The following is a 19,278-nucleotide window of genomic DNA, read 5'->3' as shown; positions in this document are numbered from 1 at the left end:
GGCTCTTGCATCACGACAATGCACCAGCTCACATGGCACTGTCTATGAGGGAGTTTTTAGCCAGTAAACAAATAACTGTATTGGAACACACTCCCTATTCACCTAATCTGGCCCCAATGACTTCTTTCTTTACCTGAAAATAAAGGAAATATTGAAAGAAAGACATTTTGATGGCATTCAGGACATCACGTGTAATACGACGACGACAGCTCTGATGGCCATTCCAGAAAAAGAGTTGCAAAATTGCCTTGAAGTGTGGACTAGGTGTTGTCATTGGTTCATAGCTTCCCAAGGGGAGTACTTCAAAGGTGCCTATAGTGACATTCAGCAATGAGGTATGTAGCATTTTTTCTAGGATGAGTTCACAAACTTAATTGTCCAACCTTGTGTGTGTGTGTGTGTGTGTGTGTGTGTGTGTGTGTGTGCTTATGTGTGAGTATGATATATGCATACATATTACTCCACGATAAGAAAAGATGAAATACTGCCATTTGGTACCACATGGGTGGATCTTGAGATTATTATGCAAAGCAAAACAAGTCAGACAGAAAGTTGAGAACCATATGACTTCACTCATATGTGAGATATAAAATTGAAAGCAAGAAAGGAACATGAAAAACAAAGAAACAAAAACTCATAGACACAAACAATTGTTTAGTAGTTACCAGGGAGTAATGGGGGAGAGGATTGGTCAAGAGGGTAAAAGGGATCAAATATATGGTGATAGAAGGAGAACTGATTCTGGGTGGTGAGCACACAATGTGACATATAGATGCTGTATTATATATAGAATTGTACACTTGAAACCTATGTAATTTTACTAACCATTGTCACCCCAGTAAATTGAATTATATCTATCTATCTATATCTATATATCTATATATCTATATCTATATCTATATCTATATCTATATCTATATCTATATCTATATCTATATCTATATCTATATCTATATATCTATATCTATAATGTCTGTCTATCTATCTATCTATCTATATTTATGTAGAAAGGAAAATTCAATGAAACAATACTGGGGAAAGAAAAGAAATATAGCAAACTTCGCTGCATGAGTCTTTTACTGTTAGGCTCTGTTTTCTCTCCACTGTTACTGGAGTCATCATTCAGGATGACTTCCATATCCCAGATAACTCACCTGGTATTTCAACCTTTTATCCCTGGATCTTTCCAAACCAAATGATAATTCCACAGACCAGCTCTATAATCACCCTCAAATTGCCTCCGACACCTGTAATATTCTCTGCCTCCAAAATGTTGCCAGATAAAAATACACGATTATGCTGCCTGGTTTTATTTTAATTTATAACCACAGAGTGCAAGTTTTGTCCTCAGCGCTGCTCTGCAGTCTTATTACTGTTCTCTAATGAATTGACCCACCTGTTTGCTAAAAGCATCTTTCTTAATACCTCTTCCCTCTTCACACCTCATCACTCATTATATTCAGACCTTCTTTTCCACTTATTATCTTCACTATTTCGATTGAGAAAATACATGTAATTAAAAGAGATCTAAGTAACACAAAGTTTGCCATTGTTTCTGCATTGGCTTTCCTTCTCACTTCAATGGGTATACTGTTTTTTATCTTATCTAAAGTAACCCTTTCTTTCATGTTCATGTACATGACCCCTTGTAGTCTACTCAAGGACTTTGCTACTGTTGTTATGCCTTCTCTCTCTTTCATTGATAAATTTATCCTTTCGACTGCCACCTAATCATCTCTCCCCCACATGTGCAGTCCATCTCAATTCTCCTCTGCCTATGTCCCTTTCTATTTAATCATTCTCAGCTGCACACACGCAATATCTCCAACCTTAAAAATAAAGAAAAACTAAAACTAACATCAAACCATCCAACTACAGTTCCTTTTCTCGGCTTCCCTTCTGACCAAAACTCCTTAAAAGATTGGTTTATATTTGCTGTGTTCACACCTCACTTTACATTCTCTTTTCAACCACTCTACTTCTCTGTTTTCTTCCCCTCCACTCTACAGAAACTAGTGTCAAGGTTAGCAACAACCGTAGCATTTTCAAATCTAATGATCCGTTCTTATGTCTCTTAATTTACCAACAAGCTTTGACATGGTTTATTGCCTCCTTCTTCTTGCAATACTTTTTTTCACCTAGGTTCTAGAACACTATTCTCCTAGAGTTCCTCTTATTTCAGTGCCCTCTTCTGTTTAGTCTATTTTTCTAGCTTCTCTTCCTCTTTGTGACTTTTAAACATTGGAGTGTCCAGTGCTCAGTCCTAGATACTTTTCTCCATACATTGTCTATATGCTGATGATTTCATAATTATGTCTCCAACCAAGACTTTTCCCCTGAATTCTATATTCATCTTGACACCTATTTGTATTTCTCATAGACATTTTATGCTGTCAAAAATGTTCTAATCCCAACCCTCGAAAATTGTTTCACCCCCTACTATTTTCTTTCTCAGCTGATGGTACCATCATTCGTGCAGTTGCATAAAAGTCTGAAAGCCTGGGCTCTCTCTTTCCTGGCCCCAATCCATCCAATTTGGCCACTTTTAAAATATTTTTACAATGACCACCATAGTCACAGCTACAAATGTCTTTTGGATGGTAGCTCAGGCAAGGATGGATGTATATAATTATTTTGATTAATTCTATCATCACCAAAAGCATTTTTAATGCCTCCTACATTCAGTAAACTAACTTTCTGAATAATAGAAATATAGGAGGGCAGTAAATATGTCTTCACTTTGCAGTAAGTGTTAGGAATTTTAAATTATAAATATTGTTCTTTAGACATTGCACTTAGAGCTTGACATAAATTATTACATTTATCCCTTACAACTCTCCTTTAAGGTATGGATTTTTATCCCCAATTTAAAGCCAATGAATGGAGGCTCATAAACAATAACTAACTTTCTAAAAGATTCTATAGCAAGTAAAGTATGCCGCAAACCTGACCCATGCTTGTCACCACATCATAAAACCGATTTCATCTCATACTTTCACTTTTCTACATAAAAAGATCCATCGCAATAGAAGATACTAATAGAAATGCAGCATAACTTATACAAAGTTTAAGCAAATGTGATAGCCTTAAATGCAGAACCTCAGTCTCTGGTCAGTGCGAAGACTTTGTGAAGGAGGTTAAAGTTCGGCTATGAAAGAAACATAGTTTGGCAAAGAACTGAGCCAAAATCTAGGACTGAAAATCCTTATTTGTGATACATTCAATAGACCCATTTGCCTGCTGCTCATGCAATAACAAGATAGAGACCAGGAAAAGAGATGAGGCAAAATCTTCTTACTTTAAAGGACTAGCCTAAAACTTTACACATCATTCTGTGAACAAAATATTAACAGTTTGTTTTTTTTCTGTAACAAGCAGCTTCTAAATCTCAGTGGCTTACAAAAGCAAACATTGACTTTTCTGCTCAAAAGGCTGCTGCTAGGCTGTGTTTCTGCTGACCTCGATTGGGGTAGACTGGGTCAGGCTAGACTCCAGGCCTGCAGTTTAGTTTCAGGTTGCTCTACCTGTTATCTTTCTGGGTTCAGCCTGAAGGTATAGTGGTGACCAGGGACATGCTTCTCCCATGACAGATCACAGGTGCACAAGACCCCAAGGAGAGACATGTGATGCCTCTTAGGCTTTGGTTCAAAATAGGCTGTAGCACTGTCACTCTGCCACAATCTATTACTAAGACAAGTCACATGGCTAAGCCAACAGTGGGAGGCACTGCAGAGTTCCAGAGCAAACAGGGAGGAAGTCAAGGGAGAAGGAGTTTGTAAGGGGTGCTGAGCGAACCACAGTATTTGCCACATTCAATAGTAACCGATATAATTTATTATAAGAATGAAAATGTCTCAATTTATCTCAATTAATTTATTTTTAATCCTTTGACTTACAAATATAGCAAAATGGCTGGGCTTGTAAAAAAGTCCAAAAATTGAAAATCAAATACAGTATTTAATATTTAAAATGGAAAAATGTCAGCACCAGAGATAGCACTGTAAATAATGAAAGCAATTTCAAAGACAGTGAAAGAAACCTGCCTGTGTGGCTACCAATCACTAGGAGAAAGTCAGAGAGATGGTAAAGAGGATGGAAAAGCAACAAGAAAGCTAGGTTTATTTTTAGTGTATCTTTTCTACTGAAGGAAATGAGGACATTTTTTATAACAAAGGCCATTTTATAAGAGATTGGATTGTGTCCTTTCTAAAGTTATAGAATCACTTGAGAAAAATAAAGTGTTGGAAGTCACCAAGAAAGTGTAACACTCAGTGAAGATTTCTGAAATAAAATGGGAAAAAGTAAAGATACATATATTAAAGTTTCTTTGAAGAAATCTCTGAGTAAAAACAATTTAAGCTGCCATATAGATAACATTAGTGTTTATGTATGCTGATCCTAGAATATGATCTTAAAGTGTTATCTTAAAAATTGAGTACAAGCATACATATATAACACATTTTAAAAATATATCAGAATATATTTGGAATATATCTAGCTCCATCTTAAATTAGTTAAACATTTTTTTTAGTTTGCATGCTTATGCTAATAATTATTTGCTATAATTAACATTTGTTTTTCTTAAATTAGTAATTAATTTTAGTATCTTCCAAAAGTATTTTTGCTATGAATATTTTATAATTTTTTTATTAATCTGTATTGTATTTTAACTGACAGAGGAGAAAAATTATTTGACATGTGCATCAAAAAAAAAAACAATCAAAAAGCTCCTTCCTCATTTTTAGTATTTTCTTTATTACCCTAAGACTATGCTCTAAGTTATCTCTATTGGAAATGCATATAAAATGCCTTCATAAGAAAATATTTAATTACAAGTAAATAGATACATTTATACTAGTTTAACTAAAAAGATACATAATAAATATGGCTACTTGTACAATGAATGTGAGACTAAATGGATGGAATTTCCTGCTTAGGTAAAGGTTTGTGAGACACATAGAAATAAGCACGTGAATGTTGCCTGATAGAGTTTGAGGAGGCAATTTTGTCTTTAAAACACTGAAATCTTAAAAGACATCCCATTTTCTTATGACCATGCTTGACCCATGCTTACTGGCACTTGGATTTCTACCATATAACCACAATGTTTCCATCGTTGTTTGAAGTGTTGGCAAGTCCAACTTTTTCTTAGACTCTCATTGATCCATTTTGCTGCTACTTGGTGATGAGATGCTTTTTTCTAATTTTAGCAGTTTAGGTGTGTGTCCACAGATGGCAAAACTGACGATAAAATCTGTGAGAAATTTTGATCCCAGAGCCATTTCCACATGACTTAGGATATTCCTTTAGCAATTAATAAAATATTATCATTACTTTTTTATTTTCATGATATATAAATATATTTCATTTATTTAAGTATAAACAACTCAACCAACATCTAACATAGATCAAGTGTATAAAACAGTAAGGATGCTATACTCACACTTCTTTATTTTATTTGTAAAGTTTAGGCTTGATTGGTTTAAACCAATCTATCAGAGTTTTTTGAGACACAGTCTAAGCATTCATATCAGCTTTATAATACGTTTCTTCATGATTAAGAATTATAAAGTCTTAAGTGACCATGAAATGTTTCTTTCTCTGCTTTTAAAGAAATCCATCACTTTTTAAACTAGCTTGAATAGATTGTTCCTTTTGAAAGAAAACTTACCTTATGGATCAAAACCTCTTTTTGGAAAGCATGAAAGTGCTGTTTAAATGGGCCACATTTATTTTATTTTACTTTATTTTACTATTTATTTAAAAAAATTTAATTGGGAAATGTTGGGGAACGGTGTGTTTTTCCAGGGCTCATCAGCTCCAAATCAAGTGGTTGTCCTTCAATCCAGCTGTGGAGAGCACAGCCCAGCCCCAAGTCCAGTTGCTGTTTCCAATCTTTAGTCGTGGGGGCGGGGCAACCACCATCCCATGCAGGAATTGAACCGGCAACACTGTTATTAAGAGCTCACGCTCTAACCAACTGAGCCTTCTGGCTGCCCAGGACACATTTATTTTTATGTCTGGAAAATTTATTTTTAAATAAATAATACAAAATTTCTATAAAAATGTACATAATTTAGATAATTCACTATCTTGAAAATAAAAATACTTTATTCCTCAAGTTAGTACAAAACACTGGTTCAAAGAGATCATCTTCCCTCAAGTCTTCCTCAAGTGAAAATAGAAGATAAACATTTGTGATGTGAAAAAAAAATTTTAACCCTGTATTTCAATTTCATCATCCGTGAAATGAAGATAAACATAGTACTTTATCTCTTAAGTTTGAGTGAGGATTAAATGAGATAATGAACATAAGTGCTGGCACATTCCAAGTTTATATGTTTTTCGTTACTGTTGTTGTCATCATAATTATCATCATCTGATTTGTTAGAATTCAGGCTTTTTTTGATTTAGAAGTTAACAACTCTCTGAACCTCCAATTTTATTATCTTTGAAATAGGAGGGATAATTGAGCCCCAGGCATATACAGCACATAACAGTGTGCCCAACATTCAGTAAGTAGTCAAAAATTATTAAATACGAGTATATAATTGTAAACATTCCAGACACATGGATTTATATCGACATTTAACTTTTTATAAAATGTGCTATAGAAAATAGTTTTATGTTGACTTGGACATGTCACATGGATACATTTATCTATGTTCTTTGAAACTTTCTCATTAGTTCTTCCTTTAAAGAGACTCTTATTATTTTCTACCTCATTGGGAGGTATTCCTATTCACCCGTTTGACTTCTCCCACCCAATCTCTAATCTCCAAGTTTTTGAACGCAAACCATACTACAACCCCCACCCCAACTCAACCCCAGCCACCCTCACTAATCTCTACAACATTACTCTCTGACAGATTTCCCAAAGTGTGTTGTTTTCATTGTAAAGTATTTACACATCTCTTTCATTAAATCTATTCCTAATTGTGTCTTTATTATTAAAGTGTGTTTTTTATACAGAGTATAATATTGAGTTTTACTTTTATTATCTAATATTACAAATCTGTCTTTTAATGAGAATAGTTAGACTATTTGCATTTAGTGTGATTATTAATATGGTTGATTTTCTTCTTTTACTTTTTGTTATATTTTTCCTATCTATCTTTTGTTTCCCATTTTCTCTCTTTTCACTTTTTGCTTTCTTTTCCATTAATTGATTCTTTATTATACAGGGATATCTATATCTATATATCTATATGTGTTGTGTCCAGCGCAACACAGGCAGTGAGGGAACGAGAAGGGGTGGCGAAAGGTTAAGAAAGAAACAGAAGTCGAGAGATGTACTAGGGGCCAAGGGTCTCACAGCCTCAAAGGACCGAGAGCCCTGAATCGGGCCACCTTGTGGCTTTTATTGAACAGAAAGTCCCAGGATGTCTTAGTAATTGTTGTATGTACCTCCCCAAGGGACAAAACCTTTATGCTGAAACTTACTGGTATGACTAGATGAAAACATTGCAAAAAATCATTGAATTGTGCATCGAAATCCAGTCATCGGCTGACTGTGGGAAGCATAGCAGACCAAGTTAACATTGATACAGAAACAGTTAGGAAAATCTTAACTGAAAATCTTGGCATAAGAAAGGTATGTGCAAAAATGGTCCTGAAGGAGCTTACTGAGTAACAAAAGCAGAAGAGACTCAGTTTCCCAAGACCTTTTGGGGAGGCAAGACAATGTTTTGGGCCATGTTATCACTGGTGATGAAACATGGGTGTACCAATATGACCTGAAACAAAGTGTCAAAGTGCAGAATGGAAGACTCCACAACCAAAAATGTTCCCTCAGTCCAAATCAAGAGTCAAAAGGATGTTGCTAACCTTTTTTGATATCCAAGGGATTATTCATTATGAATTTGTACCAACTGGACAAACAGACAAGTTTACTATTTGGAAGTGCTGAAAAGTCTGTGTGAAAAAGTGAGATGTAAAGACCTGAAATTTTCTCCAACAATTTACTGCTCTTGAATCATGAAAATGCACCAGCTCAAACAGCACTGTCTGTGAGGGAGTTTTTAGCCAGTAAACGAATAACTGTATTGGAACACCCTTCCTACTCACCTTATCTGGCCCCCAGTGGCTTCTTTCTTTACCGGAAGATAAAGGAAATATTGAGAGGAAGATATTTTAATTATATTCAGGACATCAAGGGTAATATGATGACAGTTCTGATGGCCATTGCAGAAAAAGAGTTCCAAATTTGCTTTGAAGGGTGGATTAGGCGCTGGCATCATTGCATAGCTTCCCAAGGGGAGTACTTCAAAGGTGACCGTAGTGATATTCAGCAATGAGGTATGTAGCGCTTTTTCTAGGATGAGTTCACGAACTTAATTTTCAGACCTAATAGACATAGATGACATATATATATATATAGATATAAATATAGATAGATGATATAGATATAGATATAGAGATAGAGATAGAGACAGAGACAGAGACAGAGACAGAGATATAGAGATATAGATATAGATATAGTTATAGATATAGATATAGATATAGATATAGATGATATAGATATAGATATAGAATTGGCTCACTCAATTGTAGGGGCCCTCAGGTTCTAAAATTTCAGTGGAAACCAGCAAGCTGAATATCCAGGAAAATGCTGATGTTGCAGTTTAAGTCCAAAGGCAGTGTGTTTGCAGAATTCCCTCTTTCTTGAAAAAGGTCAGTTTTTTGGTTTTTTTTGTTTTCTTTAATTCAGGCCTTCAACTGATTGTTTGATTCCCACTCACATATGAAGGATAATTTGTTTTACTCAAAGTCTACTCATTTAAATGCTAATCCCATCTAAAACATACCTTCACACAAATATCTAGAATAATGTTTAATCAAGTATTGGGTACTATGGGCTAGCCAAATTGAAACATAAAATTAACCATCAAGATTTTATTTTAACTCTTGTTAGCTTATTAGCAATAACTCTTTGTTTTGTTATTTTAGTGATTGCTTTAGGATTCATAATCCTCCTGGTCTATGTGCTATTGTCATATGTTTTACTTTTACAAATGTTATAGCACTCAGGTATTATTATTTCTGTTATAATCAATTGTCTTTTAAAGAGTTTTAAAAATAAAATAATCGTACACAATTATCTTCTAGTTCTCTTCATTCCCTTGTACAGAGCCATATATCCATTTGATTACAAATATATATATATATTTAATATATATATATAGAGAGAATATATATATATATTTAATATATATAGAGAATATATATATATAAAATGTCACAGGACTTCCTTCAACTGTTGATGTGCCAATCTTCCAGTGATGAATTCTTTCAGCTTTCGTATGTCTGAAAAGTTCATTATTTCACCTTAATTTTTGAAAGATATTTTTGCTGGGTATAGAATTTTAGGTTGACAATTGTTCTTTTAGTACTTTAAAGCTCTTTCTCTAATGTCTTCTAATTTGCATTGTTTTCCACAAGAAATCTGCTGTCATTTTTATCTTTATCACTCTATGAAATGTGCCTTTTTTTCTGCCTGCTTTTAAGATTTTATTGTTATTATTACTTTTGAGTATTTTTATTCTGAAGTATCTTGGAGTAATTTTCTCATGTTTCTTGTACTTAGGGGCTCATCAGTCTTCTTCTATCACTGGGTTTATAGTTTTCATCAAATTTGGAAAGTTTTGGCCATTGTTTCTTTAAATTATTTGGCCCCCTCCTGTGGTGGCCCCGGTTACACACACATTAGGATGCTTGATGGTATCCCTCAGATCACTAACACTCTGTTCAGTTTTTCTTCATTCTCTTTCTTCCTGTGCTTCATTTTGGAATATCCTATTCTATGGCTTTAAGTTTATTAATTTTTTATTCTGCAATATATAACTGACCCTTAATTATAGCCCGTATGTTTCCATCTCACACATTATAGTTTTCATTTCTGGAAGTTTAGTTTGTAGCTTTATAAAAATCTTCCATGTTTCTGATTTATTTTTGAACGTAAGGCATACAGTTATAATAAGTGTTTTAATGTCCTCTCCTGTTAATTCTAATACTTGTATTGATTGTAAATCAGTTTCAGCTGATTGGCTTTTCTCTTCATTATGGGATGCATTTTCCCACTTTTCTTCATGTCTGGTAATCTTTGAATAACAAAACTTGTGAATTTTACCTTGTTGGATATTGGATATTTTTGTATGAGTGTTCTTGAATTTTGTTTGGGGACACTCAGAAAACATTTGACCCTATCAGGTCTTGATATTAGGGTTTGTTCTGTGGGGCAAAAACAGCCTCAGTTTTGAGATAATATTCACTATCACTGAGACAAGATCCTTCTGAATGTTCTACCCAATGCCTCGTGAACCAGGAGATTTTTTCACTTTGGCTAGAAAATCACATTTCCATTTTTAAAAAACTTATTCACTTGCTTTTCCTCATAGTTTTGAATACTGAGTGACAAACCCAAACATCCTTGTGTAAGGCAAAACTATCAACATAATTGGATGAAGGTCCCAGGAGGTAATTATTATAGCTGGACAGTTTCTGGCATACAGTGTGGAAATGGACAAGAACCCCTTCTAGAAAAGTCAGGTCAGAGCAGAACATTTTTCTGCAATAGAATGTGAATTTTCTGCCTGTCTTCATGTTGATGTTTTATTCATCGTTCTGATCATCTGAAGTTAATTCATTAGTAGATTCCTTAGAAAAGGTGCAAGAGAAAAATATCCCCTGAAGTCCTGGATATAAAATTCATCAATCATATCTCCTTTCCTTATTCATTATAAAGTATGGCTATTAAAAACCAGTGACAATCCAATTTTTTCCCCCTAAGTCATTTAGTGTGTTTTTCCTGAATGCTCAATGGTTTTACTAGCATATGCTTTGGTGTTACACATTGTATTAGTTGTCTTTTCTCAAGCAGCTTAAAACAACAAATATTTATTACCTCAGAGTTTCTGTTGAGTCAGTAATCCAAATTCATGTTGATGGAATGCTTCTAAATTAGGATCTCTTACAAGGCAGCAATCAAGGTATTGCTATAGTCAGCTCAGTGCTTTACTAGGTAGAATCCACTTCCCAGCCACTCAAGTGACTATTGGCCTCAGAAGACCCAATTTCTAGCTCATTCATGTGCCTATTGACAGGTATCAGTTCCTCACTTGTTATTGGTTGGAGACAGTAGTTCCTTGCAGAAACAGGCCACTATATAGGACTATACATAACATGGCAGCTTGCTTTCCCCACAGAAGAGACAGGGGAAGAGAACTAGATGGAAGTTACATTTCTGTTTTGTTTTTTTATAACCTGATCTTGGGGTTTGTATTTTATCCATTGAAAGTGTCTCGTTATATCCAGTCTGCACTCAGGAGGAGGGGAACACACAAGGACATGAATGTTAGGGAATGGAAATCATTGGGAACCATTTTAGAGGCTGCCTACCAAAGCCATTACATTGGTTTTTCTAAGAAATATGGTAGGTTCTTTTAATAAGTGGTTTCAAGCCACCTTTTACTTCAGAAAATTTCTTAAATTACAGTTTTTAGAATTTTAAGATTTTTTTTCTGTTTAATTGCTTGATTTTCTTTGTTTGGTTACTTGCAATGGAAATATATACTCTCAAATGAAGAAAATTTAAAAAATCATGAACAAAGACTGAAAAATAATTACTCAGTGGTAAACAAGTAAAATGTATCTTCACATTTGTTATTTCAACTTCAAAAGTTAAGATTTAGTTTTAACACAGGTAGGGTAAGATTTGTTTTTTGTTTTGTACTGGCCTATGAATAATATACGGGAATTATTGCTTTAAAAGGAGGACAGTTAGCATGTATGAATACTCGGATTTCTGAGCAAGTCTTCAAAACACCTTATTTTTTAAATAGTAATGAAATAATCTGAGCTAAAGGCAGCTAGTATAATATAATCTTCAGTGATATATGATACTGAACAATAAAGAATGAGATATTTGTGACAAATAATAGCAAAAAAGAAGTTAAATGCCTATTTTTCCCAATATTTTCAAACATATATGAAACCTATGAGCAGAGTGAATGTTCAGTTCTTCTGGTGAAGAATAATTTAGTGAGACTATTTAGACATTTAAATAAAATAACTTGAAATGATATGAATATTCTTTTTCTATTTATTTTATCATGAGGCCACTTTAATGCTAGAAGGCAAAAGTTCATTTTCTGTCTTTTCTAAAGAATGGCAATTTAGATTCATACACCAAAGCTATTGTATGACACTTAAAAACAAACTATAATAAAGTTACATAAATCTGATAACCTCTCATCCAGAAAATATATCTCCTAGTATTCCCAACTTTATGTTACTAATAGCAATTAATGAGGTAGAAAGTCAAGTTGATTCTAGAATCTTTTGCCTAAGGATTGGTTATCCTAAGCACTAGATCTCCAGGCACAAGTGATCTACTTAAGAAAATTCTAATTTTTTAAAACAAAGTCATAATTTTCTTTGTCAGGCATGAAGCCATATTAGAGATCTAATGTTACTACAAATTAAATTATGTCAATCTTATTTTTAAATGACTATATTATAGAATCTACATATGTATTATTTTTCTTTATCCATTTATTTGTTTCGTTACATATAAGAAGAATGCATACCATTAAAGCTAAGCTTAAGGAAAGAAAAAGGTCAGAGGTACGTGTATTTTCCTTTCAATTCAGTCATTTTAGTTATTAAGTAATGGATACAAGTGAGCACCATACAGAATATATATTTGTTTCTGAGGCTTCATGTAGCTGCATTTACACATTTTTGCTTATTTCTTTTCCTTCTTTTTCTCAGAGTGTACTCAGAGTACTTCTGACTGGCTAGACCAAAAACAACACTAATGTGAAACCAAAGCTTCACATTCCCTCCACCCCCAACTCTACCTCTGTCCCTATCTAATTAAAATAAAATTAAATAAATAAAAAACTTACTTGGATTTGATGTTTTAACTTTTCAAATTGTTCTTTGACACAAATTTAAGCCTCAGTTCATTGACAGGGTCAGAAAACAAGTGTTTGACTTATTATTAATTTCTAAAGAGTGTCTAATCACTAGATTTTAAGCTTTAGAGATCTAATAAGTATAATAATTACACCAGATATTTTTGGTGGACATTTTATAAACATTCTTTGCAGTTAAGCAATATTAAACAAGTGATGTGTTCTGTTTGGTATTTGGTAACTAGTGTATTTATAGACAGTTCTGAAATTGCCCTCTCTTTCTTGGTACAGAACTTAATTTCTCTCTGACAGCAAATCCTATATGGTTTTTTGTTTGATTTTCATAGTTTTATACAATAGTTTCTAATTTCTTAACTGGTGTTTGTCCATATATAGCAAAATTATACTCTATAAATTCACAAATTTCTTCCCAGAGCTATTGCAAGGCTCTAATAAAAATACAACTATAATTGCAACCTACCTAATTTCAGGTTGTTTTCTATATTTTGTTCAAAAATAGCAATGTTGATTTTTTGGGTTATTGGATAAAGATGATATCATAATTAGTGTATGGCATAACTTTACAGCTCTATGTTTGTTATCTCCCGGAAGACACTGTGAAATGGAAATTTTATATGCTCAGATCATATGTATTGTTTTCTTTATGTGATCGTTTTAAAACTGAGTCTGTACTTAGGATGTTATTCTTTTTTGTCTTATTAAATTTATTAGGGTGACATTGTCTGGTAAAGTTATATAGGTTTCAAGAGGGCAATTCTATAATACATCATCTATATATTGCATTGTGTATTCACCAGAGTCAGTTCTCCTTCCATCACCATATATTTGACCCCCTTTACTCTCTTCTATACCCTTTCTCCCCTTACTCTCTGGTAACCACTAAACTGTTGTTTGTATCTATGAGTTTTTATTTGTTTGTTTGTCTTGTTTGTTTGTTTGTTGCTCTCCGTTTTATATGCCACATATAACTGAAGTCATATGATTCTGACTTTTTTTGTCTAACTTGTTTTGCTTAGCATGATAATCTCAAGATCCATCCATGTTGTTGCAAGTGGCAGTATTTCATCTTTTCTTATGGCCGAGTAATATTCCATTGTATATATGTACCACACCTTCTTTATCCTGGATAAAGAGGATGTCATTTTTTTCTTTTTTGTAAGCAATAGTTTGTAAGCAATAGTTAAAGACAGACGCTTGTCTCTTGATAACTGGATGGAAGAGCTGTCAAGCTTTTCTAAATTTAGCTTGCTACTGTACTCTTATGGTGTATGTATAATGTAGAATGTAGTAATTTATCTATATTTCATGCACAAGAATATTTTATATCTAAATTTAGTAATTTATGACCAATTCACCTTTGATATTTATAGCGGGCTCTATGCTCCATGCTAATTACCTGATATCTTTCCTCCTATTTCTTTATGAACTGTAGTAATTGTTAACGTTACACTAAAGTAATTCTCTTTTCAGTTAAATAGTAAAGGAAATTTGACATCTTTAATAATTACCAAATATTTTAAGACAAAATTTACCAAAAATGTGTCACTTTTCTAATGTAGCTATTAAATATTTTTTATGAAAACTAGAAAGTTTAAATCCAACCTTTAAAATTTAGAGCTCAAGAGAAGAAGAAAATGTTCAAGATGATGTCATGGACATGGGGTAACTTGTCAGAGCCATACTGAAATGGGACAGATTATCTGTCCAAAACAACAAAAATCAAACTCAGCACTTTAACAATTCCAGAAAAACAAAACAAAAATCTTTATCGGGAAGCTGAGTTACAACTAAAAGTGTTACTAGGTGATTTAAAGTAGTAGATACTATGAAATTTGATTTGAAAAAATTATAGTTTACATAAATAGATAAATATAGTACAGAAACAACTAGAAAACAATTTATAAGTGAACAAATAAAAGATAATAAGGGCAAATGAAAATAGAACTTTGGTACTGGGAAATCACCAAATTTGAAAGTGGCTTATTAGATAAGATGCATTTTTTTTTTTTTTTTTTTTTTTACCTAGACACAGAGAAGCTTTGGAAATGTATTGATAGGGAGGAAGTTTGGAATTTTACAGATGAAGAGACATAATGAAAATAAATGAACTGGCATTGGGATTATTAATCTATATTTGGAATATTAAACACTTACTTATCCAAAGCACTCATTCTGTGTCTTAGCTTCTAGGTTCTCTTCTAAGGGTTATGGATATAATAATAATAAATAAGATGCACACGGCCTTGACCTTGTGGAGCCTACAGTCTACTAAGAAAAAAAGATAAACAAATAAATGTACTAGCTTTCTGTTCCTTCTGTAACAAATTACTACAAATTTAGCATCTAAAGCAACCTAATTTTTACTGTTTGTGGAGATTAGAAATCCAAAATGGTCTTTATGTGGCTGAAATGAAGATGTCAGAAAAACTATGATCCTTTGGGAGACTATAGAAGAGAAAAACCCATTACTTGTATTTTGCAGCTTCTAGAGTCTGTCTACATTTATGATTCACAGCCCCTTCCTCTGTCTTCAAAGCCAACAACATAACCTCTTCAATCTCAATCTCCTGATCTTTGCCTCACTTTTATGTCCATTGTCAAATCTCTTTCTCTGACTCTGATACTTCTACCTTCCTCTTGTAAGGATCATTGTGATTACATTGAGCCCACCTGAATGATTTAGGATAACCTTCCAATCTCGACATTTTTATCTTATTCATTTTTGCAAAATCCTTTTTGACATGTAAAGTAACATATTCATGTTTTTTTGGGTGGTGGTTATTGGGTGGTGGGAGGTGGGATTATTCTACCTGCCACAACCAGCAATTTGATGCAGTGTGGTAGGCATGAGCACACAGAAAGTACAAGTACAATGGGAATACATGGGGTGACCACCTAGGTATTAAACAAAGAATAACATATGTGGAAATTATAGATTAATATAACAGCCAAAAGATGGATTTCTTGAGCAATGCAATAATGTGAAAGAATAAGAATTGAAGTAAACTATTGTAAAGTTATATGCTGGGTACACTAAAATTTTGTGTCCACTGGAATAGTTCAGATATGAGACAATGTTAGGTTGTGTGAGGAGGACCCACACAATGGAAATTAAGAAGACAAGATTGGCTCTGTTGATGCTCTTTGTGTGAGTGATGAAGAAACTCAGCACAGTGGGTATGGAAAGTTGGTGGTGAAATATTCAGCTAGAGAGACCGTGGAGTAGCCTCCTAGACATATGGTGCTGAAATCAGTGTGAGAACTTGGCCTGAGCTAGGCAGAATTGGGAGTCAGCTATATTCAACTTATAATTGAAAGCATGAGCATCCGTGAGTTCTCCAAAGGAATGCATGTAGTAAAATAAGCAATGACAGCCAAGTCCTTCGCTGATAATTTGAGAATATCAGAGTTACCTAGAGGAAGAGGAAAACCAGAAAAGTGGCAGTACTTGAGAAACCTGACTTTCCTTAGAGAATAAAAATACAGTTGACACTTTAAAATTGCTGGGGTTAAGGGTGCTAACCACCATCACCCCACCCCCCCACCCAGTCAAAAATTCATGTATAGCTTTCAACTCCCCCTAAACTTAACTACAGTCTTCCCCCAGCATCAATGGGGAATTAGTTTCAGAACTCTTGTGGATACCAATTTCTGTGGATACTCAAGTCCTTTATATAAAATGGTGCAGCTTAATGAACATAGTTGGCCCTCCACATCCAAATTCCTGACCAGGGATTAAAAATAGTAAGGTATTTATTGAAAAACATCCAAGTATAAGTGTACACATCCAGTTCAAACCCATGTTGTTCGAGCATTAATGTATTTATATTTCTATAAAAAATATAGTTTTAAGGATCGAATGTCTATGTTTACCAAAAATGTATAGTGACATTCATGTTAGCCACATTTTAAATTTTTCAATTAAATTCAGAAATTTATTATAATCATAATTTAACCCTCTACTCAGTCTTTCAAAAGAAGTAAAAGTGTAAGAAAAAGTTTTATGTTATTTGAGGAAATATTATGTATGTTATGATAATAAGCAACAAAATCATTTCCTCTTTTGGTGATAGACAGCCTAAGAGAAGATAATTAATAATCCAATTTAAATAGAATTTCTTATCTCCATCTTAATTCAATGATTCCATACTAGTGTTACTCCTATAATCTTAGAAGAGAGACAAAAGACAATAAAATAAAGATTGGATTGTCCATAGCTCTGAAAGAGTCCTTCTAAAACAATGGAAGCTCTTGTAATTAAGTACATGAAAATCTACATTGTACCTTTCTGGCTACATTTGTGGAAATTCGATGACAATTTTCACAAAAGCCAAATTCAAAATAAAATATGCTTTTTGAGGTTTTGAACACATTGTGTCTCACATTCTAAAATAAAGCTTGGGAATATGTCAGATAGAATTAATATTGACCCAAACACGAAAGTGTGTGTGTGTGTGTGTGTGTGTGTGTGTGTGTGTGTGTGTGTGTGTGTGAAGGTAGAAGAAATAAACCAAAAATAAAAATTTCTGTGCATAATTTTTATATAAAATATAAAGACAGGTATAGTGCACCATATCACTATATAAATAATACATGGTCCCCGCTCTCTTGTTTCTATTACTTTATTGAATCAAATATGTGAAATAATTTCAGGTAAGATGATATATTTTAGAGTAAAAAACTATGATTCTATAAGCTCTGAATTTATTACAAATAACTATTTATTTAGGTATGCTGACATTTAGGTCAGAAAACTATTATTTATTAGATACATACTACATTCCAAGCACTATCAAGCTATTTCACCTGTATTACCTCATTTTATGTTTACAACAACTATGTCAGGTCATTATTTATCTAGTTATATGTATCAAATTTTGTAGTAATCATTACAGAAATATGATTGTCAGCCTCTATCTGCCCCTATCCCATCCCCACCCAAACTTCTTTGTCCCCTGTACACTTTCTGAGTACCATTGAGAATTCTGACTCCTGTTCCTGCTTGTCTACTCCATCACTCCCAGGATCACTGTCCTGTTCTTCGGACTGTGTTCAGGTCTTGCCTACGGGAATTCTTCATTAATTTGATCTCCCAACTTCAAATTATTACTCCCAATTTTTACTTTGGCTCATTCCTCAAGATTAAAAATGGCAAACTCCCCAGAGTATGCCCACATTTAAGTCACCTTCATTTTCCCAGTTCTGGGAGACTAACTTGACTTTAAATATTGCCCATGCTATTTCCTCTCAAATTCTATTTATGATTGTCATGTTCCTGCTACACTTGCAGTAGCCCTATCCAACTCTGTCTTTTCCTCTATTTCACCTGTGAGCAAGAGGTCAAGGATCATTCATCAATTCTTCTAACCTGCCAATATATGGGATTTGAAAATACCCTGATATCCTCTGCCCAACAGCACAGGTGCTAGGCAAAAGCAAGTAGTAAGAATATCTGGGTTTGACCTTTGACCATGCTTCTTATTAGCTATGTGATCAAGAGTAAATTTCTTAACTTCTTGGAGCTTTTGTTTGTTCATTCCTAAACTGGAAATAATAATCCTTTCCAAAACAATACACTAGATTAAATGAGAAGATGTGTAGATGGCCACAGTCTGACACACAGGGTAATCAATAAAGAGTATGTATTCTTCTTATTATTATCATATCATTGAGCTGAACTTCCCTTACTTGCGCTTATATATATCTTCTTGGACCCTCTATTCTAAGTACCTTGAATACCCAGCACTTCTTGATCTACATTTCTTTTACTCACTATCTGTTCAAGAGCACTGATGTCCAGGGAAGAAACAGGCCTGACATTCTAGCTCATTGACTGTGACTTGTCACTTACTCATTTTTTATCCCATTTCTCAGCTATGAGGCACTATCCCCAATTCTCCTTAGCCCCCCATATATTAGATGGTTTCCTTAAACAACCTGGCCAACTTCCCAAATTCCCTTTAGATCTACTCCACATTTTCGAAGCTGTATCCCACAGGGCTCTTTCGGGTTGAGACGTCCCTGATGCCCACAATTATTTCTACTTTATTTCCAACTGTGACTCCTCTTTTGCAACTGTTGCTTCATCCTCCACATGGCCCAGTATTCCTTGTCTAAGCTACGCTGGCCTGCTGCTCGCCACTTGGCTTATACTGCCCAGCAATGATCTCTTAATTCTATGCCAGGAGCTGGTGTTGGTGCTGACAACACACACACAAAAAACAGGGTGGAGATCCATGGACACTGATGGTGTAGCTGTTGCAGTAAAGAAAGCAAATCCAGTTTGGCAGAATGCCATCTTTTAAACGTATGTTTTGCTATAAAGTATTTGAATTCATTC

This window comes from Rhinolophus hipposideros (genome assembly GCF_964194185.1).
Source record: "Rhinolophus hipposideros genome assembly, chromosome: 13".
Taxonomy (NCBI): domain Eukaryota; kingdom Metazoa; phylum Chordata; class Mammalia; order Chiroptera; family Rhinolophidae; genus Rhinolophus; species Rhinolophus hipposideros.
This window is presented reverse-complemented; position numbering follows the sequence as displayed.